The following is a 6,815-nucleotide window of genomic DNA, read 5'->3' on the forward strand; positions in this document are numbered from 1 at the left end:
TTATACTGTACAGAAATGTTTAGGTTTATAGGTAGGAGTGGAATTAGCGACTATAAACATATTTTAATGCTATATTGTTACTAAAATGGTTATTTTCCTGCATATTTCGGTCATTTGCGTTTTATATCCTTTATATATCGCTACTATATGGGTAGGTTTAGGTTTGGGGGTAGGTTAAGGGGTCTAAAAATCTAAATCGCTTATTGATAAAATGATAAAAATGCATTGATACGAATATCTTAATGATATAAAAGATACGTAAATATTTTTACGTTTTTTAGCTAAAAATACGTAGCGATTTGTACGCTTTAAACATTGAAATACGACTAAATTGTACGTTTTAGCATTAATAAAAACGTACAAAAGTGTACGTTTTGTGCTTGTAAATGTTACGTATTAATACCTACGTATAAACATGAGACCAGGCTGAAAATATGGGATTAGTTTCCATTTTTATGCTGATGAAACTCAAATAGTAAGACACTATAGAGTTGTTACTAATCAAATGAAATCAGTATCAACAAAATTTGTCATTGCAATGTAGAGGTGGCACAGAAGCTGCATCTGAAGTGGCATTTAGATGCATTTACACCAAATGTTTAATGCAGAACATGAATGCATTTAACTGAAAAGAATGAAAATAAATAATATTTTGATGTTTCAAAAACAAAATGTTGAATACTGATAATTGAAATTATTTTGAAAAAGAGAGAGGAAATATATACTTTAAATATAAAATTTAAATCACCAATAGGTGGTGGCAGGTGACTGCATGAGTAAGTCATTGAGTCATTCATTTAACTATTCGTTCAAATGCCTGATTCATTCAGTAAGGAAACACCGCTGTGTGTTGCTCGGAGGCACAAAACAGTGCTGCTGTGGCTTTGTTTAGAACTAATTTTGTTGGTGAAATACAGCAAAAACAGGGACTGTTGTGTCTAAAATGTAAGTCACTTAATATTAACTTCTGGTTTATTGAGCTGTTTTATAAAATCAATATCACATTTGCAATCGTGCTGATATTTGGATAAAAAAATGTCACCCTTCGTATGATATTCTCTATCAGATGATATAAGTATAAAAGACAGTCCTACGGGGGATTTTTTTTATCTTGAATTCTAGGGAACTCTAAATGTATTTTAATAGACTAAATCAGGCAGTGAAAGTGTGAACTAGTTTAACCAACATCATGTAGTGCAAACTGGTGTGTTTTTGTTTTTTTGCAATATACTTGATAATTTCAGATTGAATATTGTTAAAACAACAATCACAATATTATTTTAGATTATATATATCGCACACCCCTATTACCAGGTCAAGAAAATATGACCCTATTACCCCAATTTTACAATTTCTACACTGGCTACCTATTAAGTTCCATATCAGTTACAAAATATTGCTACTTATTTATAAGGCCCTAAATGGTTTAGCTCCTACATACTTAAACAGTCTTCTATCACGCTATAATCACGCTCCTTAAATTTGGGATTTTTGGTAGTACCTAGGATAGGTATTTCTGTTTCTGCCACGGGATGGGCATCCCGAGGTAACTAGAGATTGCACAGCTTCAGTCTGGATCCAACTCTTATGAAGATCTGAGATGACCGAACACCTGAGAAGAGATGATGCCAACCCCTCAGAGGACCTCAGATGATGCCAACCCTGAACCAACATATAGAACTACCAAATTTACCTTACATTACTATAATTTTGTCACAACATATAATCATTTCTGTTAATAGTGTTCACCGCTTCTGTTTGGATACATGTCATTAACTAACTGCATGATTTTTACATTACATTTCTGTCATATGCTGTACATCACCTTGACAAAGTCACCACCACCAAACTACTCCTAAATGTATAAACTTTATTTTTTGGAAGCTGCTTTGCAACAATGTGTTTTGTGAAAAGTGCTACGCAAAAAAAAAAAAAAAAGTATACCTGAACTGAAGTACAGAAAAAAACCTAATAAAATATAACAATAATTAATAATAATATTAATATAATTACAAATCATAATACTGACATAGTACTGTACAATAGTACTGACAAATCATAATTAATAGTTATTTGTATGTTTGAATACTCACTGCCTTGTTGTTGTTTTTTTATTTAAATTTTTTTATTACTTCATATTACCTTACTGTTTTTTTTTTTTACCTACAAGTTATTTTACTTATTCATATCTAAGTTGCTTACCAGAATATTGACTGGTCTTTGTATCCTGTATATAATAAGATATAATTTAATTTATAATTTAATCTAGAAACTTTGCAATCAAACAACTACAAACAGCAGCATACTGTCTATTAATAGTAGCCTGAATTATTACCTCAATTTGTTCTCCTTGGTTAAATGAGTCAATGAACAATAACTCAGAATGTAAATCATGGTGCTGCCATTTGGTGCTCAAAAACATGAAGCACACATATGACAATGCATTTGTTATTCACTTTAAACACATTTTTGTAGTGCATTCTATTAAAACTAATGCATAACTGCACGATAAAGTGGAACACAAGCACAAAAGTGGAATAAATAAAAAAAAGAGGAGAACAGCTTCAGTTATATAATAGCATATGGTATATTTACACCCATTAAAAATGATAAAATAAAACAAAAGTCTGGCACCACCAGTAAAACATTTTGACATTTGGCATTCTTTTTTAATTTAATAAATTATTACATATTAAATGTCAGCACTGGAGCCTCATGAACTAAACCTGATGATCCAAACAGCATTTTTAGTTTCAGTGGAAGAACATCTGACCATCTCTACAAGGAGTCACACAATCAATGTCACTCATTTACTGACAGTAGATCAGTGGTTCTCAAACTTTTTTTTGTCGTGACCCCTTTAAACCTATAAAAAATATAAAATAGGGTCTTCATCCCTCCTAGGGTGGTGCCGCTCTTCTCTCTAGAAATATGGCACATAGTCTTGGGCCCTGTCCACACGAACGCGGTTATTTTCAAAACCGCAGCTTTTTCTATGCGGTTTAGCCGTTTGTCTACACGCAAACGCTGCCCCAGGTCACCGAAACCGAACATTTTTGAAAACTCCTGACAGGGTGAAGATTTTCAAAAACTCTGGTTGCAGTGTTATCGTGTAGACAGCGAAAACTGAGATTTTGGCTTGTGACGTCGGAGCATGCACTGTTATTTCTTCTTCTTATATCTTTCTGGCAGTGTAGACGCTACTGGGCATATTACTGCCCTCCACAGGTCAAAGTTTGAACTAAATTCGTATATACAGTCCTGTATTATGCAAGAACTGAAGAACTGCATCAGAGATCAGTTTATGCTTATCACTGTGTCCAAACAAAGAAGTAACAGAAAACACTTCAACTCAAAGTTCTGCCAATTTATCAAAAAGTGCTTTTATTTCTACAGTATACTTCCTACATTCCAAGAAAACATGCCCTACTGTTTCCATATTCCCACATTCACATAATCCAGAAATATGCTTTCCTACAATGTACAACAAATAATTTAACCCACAGTGCCCCAACCTCAATCTACACAGTTTAAGAGTCCCTACGGGATGGACAAGTACAAAAACATATTTTCCTAACTTTAGGTTGAATAGAAAAATAATGTCTACCCTTGATTTCCTTTTCCCATCCTCTCTGCCATTCTTTTATTAAGCCCTCTTTAACTCTTTCCCTCAGTTCCACCCTCCCCAAGGATACATGGATATCTATTTCTCTTCCTAAGCTCTCCTTCGCTATATAATCTGCCTGCTCATTCCCTATCACCCCAGCATGCCCAGGCACCCAACAGAAAGTGATATTGCAAGCAAACCCAACTCTAAAAAACACACTCAAGATGCAATTTACAATATCAGATCGAACTTTAGATTTCCCTGCTCTTAAAGGTTCCAGAGCTGCTGCAGAGTCAGAACAGATAAAATCTTCTCTCGGTCTGGCTTCTTCAATCCACCATAAAGCCCATAAAATTGCCATTAACTCAGCAGTAAGAACAGAGCTTCCATTCGAAATACGTTGACCAATTTCCAACCCTAGTTTCTCCACATACACCCCAAACCCAGCTCTCCCTTTAACTGGATCTCTAGACCCATCTGTAAAAATGATTATACTACTCTGATTAATTGAATTAAGATATACCACTATTCTTGGTATCACCTCCAACTTATCTTTTTCCTGAAGAAAAGCAAACTAAATTTTCAACTCAGGCATCACCCAATATGGCATAGGTAACCATCCAATATGCTCTGCAATACCTCCCTGTTCCAATCCCATCTTCCTAGCCCATTGATTTACATTAACAAAAAAAATGTACATTTCCTACTTCCAACAAACTCTTGCAAAAGACTCCTTGCTGGATACGTATAATTACATCCACTAAGTTTTACCCATTACTGTAGTCCTAATTTAATACGCCCTAACCATAAGGGCATTTCTCCCATTTCAATAAGCAAAGCTGAAACTGGGGAAGTTCTGAAGGCCCCACAACAAATCCTCAAAGCCCTTGTTTGCACTACATCTAACCTATCCAAAACAGTTTTAATAGCAGATCCATATAATGTTCAAAGGACCCATAATCAATAATGGACCTGATCATGGCCTGATAAATTAGTAATAACGTCTCCCTCACATCCAGCTAGACTTCTCATAACATTCAAAACTTTTTCACACCTCTCCACAATCTTACCTACATGTACAGCTCAAGTCATACGTTTTTCAAACCAAACACCCCAAAATTTAAAAGCCATTACCTTCTCCAATGGAGACCCATACAAATACAGCCCTATATTAGGTAACTTTCTTTTAAAACCTAATATCATAAATTTTGTCTTAGATGCCGAAATTTTAAATCCCCATGTATTCTCCCATTCCTCCACCAACACTAACATTCTTTGAATCTGTTTTAAAACAAACCCTACATTACGCCCTCTTTTCTAAATGGCTCCATCATCTGCAAATAAAGAAAGCCCAAATCCTCTCTCTATTCTACCAAAGATATCATCAATCATTATATTAAATAACACTGGACTGATACATGCTTTCTCAATATCCAGGAAAACACTATCTACTACTTCCTTATTGCTAAATGCTCTTTTAATATCCTGATCCAACACTGCAACTGATTCCATTGTAGACCTTCAATTCCTAAAACCATTCTGAACATCAACAAAGAGTCCTTTAGTTTCTAAAAAAATATACTAATCTATTTGTTACCATCCTCTCCATAATCTTACAAAGCACTGCCGTGAGCGCTATTGGACGATATGAGCTAGGATCAGATGCCTCTTTACCTGGCTTTAATATTGGGATCACAACGGCATGTTTCCATTCCTTGGGCAAATTACCCTCTTCCCATACTGTATTAAACAAAGCTAAGATTTCACCAAGTACAATATCATCCAGTTGTTTAATTAACTCATAAAACACCCTATCTCTCCCCAGTGTAGTATTTGCCCCAGACATAATTGCATCCTTCAATTCTTTTATAGTGATAGTGTTAATTTTGTCAGCTATTTTCATTTTAGTCTTAGTCTTAGTCCCGGGCTAAAATGTCCTTGTTAGTTTTTATCATATTTAGTCAACCTTATCCTACTTAGTTTTAGTCAATTTTTAGTCGACTAAAAGTCTCAACATTTTAGTCTAGTTTTAGTCCAAGAAAACCTGAAGTATTTTAGTCTAGTTTTAGTCTAAGAAAACGTGACATTTTAGCAATAAGATTGTTATTAATTAACCGTACAGCAGTATTAATTTTGGCAGCCATTTTTAATTGTCATCCACGACGAGTTCTGTCACATTGGTGATGTTGACCAATATCAGCACAGAAGCTCTTTCATACACAGGTTTCAAACATGGCGAAACGAAAGAGAGATGATGGTGCTGCTAGGTGGAATTATGAGATGGAGGAAAGGTTCGTGGAGCTGTGGCAACAGTACTCCTGCCTGTATGATGTGTCATCGAGGGACTACCACGACAGAACAAAGAAAGAAAAATGCTGGCGAACTATAGCAGAAGCGCTTCAGCAATGTTTCAATAAGATTGTTATTAATTAACCGTACAGCAGTATTAATTTTGGCAGCCATTTTTAATTTAGTCTTAGTCTTACTCAAATGTACATTTTAGTTATCATATTTAGACAAAATTTTCCTGTTTTTGTTTATTCAATGAAATGTATCAGCATTTTAGTCAGGTTTTTCAGTCAATTAAATATTAGTCACATTTTCGTCATTCTGTATAATGGTTAAACTGATAAAAATTATTTTTTTTCCTCAAAATTATAATCGTAATGATTGTTGTCATTTGAAAAATTTGCTTTTGCATTTCCGGTATTGCACTTTCTCCAGTAAGCACAAATCAATAGAATGTGGACACATACATGGTGTATTTTACCTCATCTAGTGTACTGATTTATTATAGGCTTTTTATTATATAAATCAACACCAAAGACTTATGCAATCTCTCTCTACATTATGAAAACAGCTAAAACAAACGAAAAATATTATAACAGTGAAATTCCTAGTAATTCCACTAATTCCATAATTGCAATAGTCTATTTCTCTATTAAAACAACAGTGATTGAGTAAGTGTAATTATTCAGCGATCACAATCGCAAACAATATAGTGAGATCTCATGACAGAACACTGACCGGCTGAATGATACTTTCATTTATGCCTGGTTCAGACTACAAGATTTTAGCCCGATTTTGCCACGATTTGCTTGACGCAGGGTGTCGTGGGGATTCGTAAACAACAATGGGCGTCGGGACGCAAGATTCCATCGTTTCAGCACGTGTAGTGTGTCATAGTGGACGACAACCGATTCCGCGT

The 6,815-nt window shown here is 34.7% G+C and overlaps 1 protein-coding gene and 1 long non-coding RNA gene across 2 annotated transcripts in view; both read left to right on the forward strand.

The window, feature by feature from the left end:
* LOC107740767 (macrophage mannose receptor 1) overlaps nt 1-6,815 on the forward strand; it is a 50,579-nt gene that overhangs the window by 15,763 nt on the left and 28,001 nt on the right. The gene's annotated exons all lie outside the window — the stretch shown is intronic.
* LOC107740755 (uncharacterized) overlaps nt 1,613-6,815 on the forward strand; it is a 24,882-nt gene continuing 19,679 nt past the window's right edge. Inside the window, exon 1 of the long non-coding RNA XR_001640119.1 lies at nt 1,613-1,712. This is a non-coding gene — a long non-coding RNA (uncharacterized LOC107740755). The remainder of the gene's footprint in view (nt 1,713-6,815) is intronic.

Source organism: Sinocyclocheilus rhinocerous, unplaced genomic scaffold (assembly GCF_001515625.1).
Source record: "Sinocyclocheilus rhinocerous isolate Xijiao unplaced genomic scaffold, SAMN03320098_v1.1 scaffold1456, whole genome shotgun sequence".
Taxonomy (NCBI): domain Eukaryota; kingdom Metazoa; phylum Chordata; class Actinopteri; order Cypriniformes; family Cyprinidae; genus Sinocyclocheilus; species Sinocyclocheilus rhinocerous.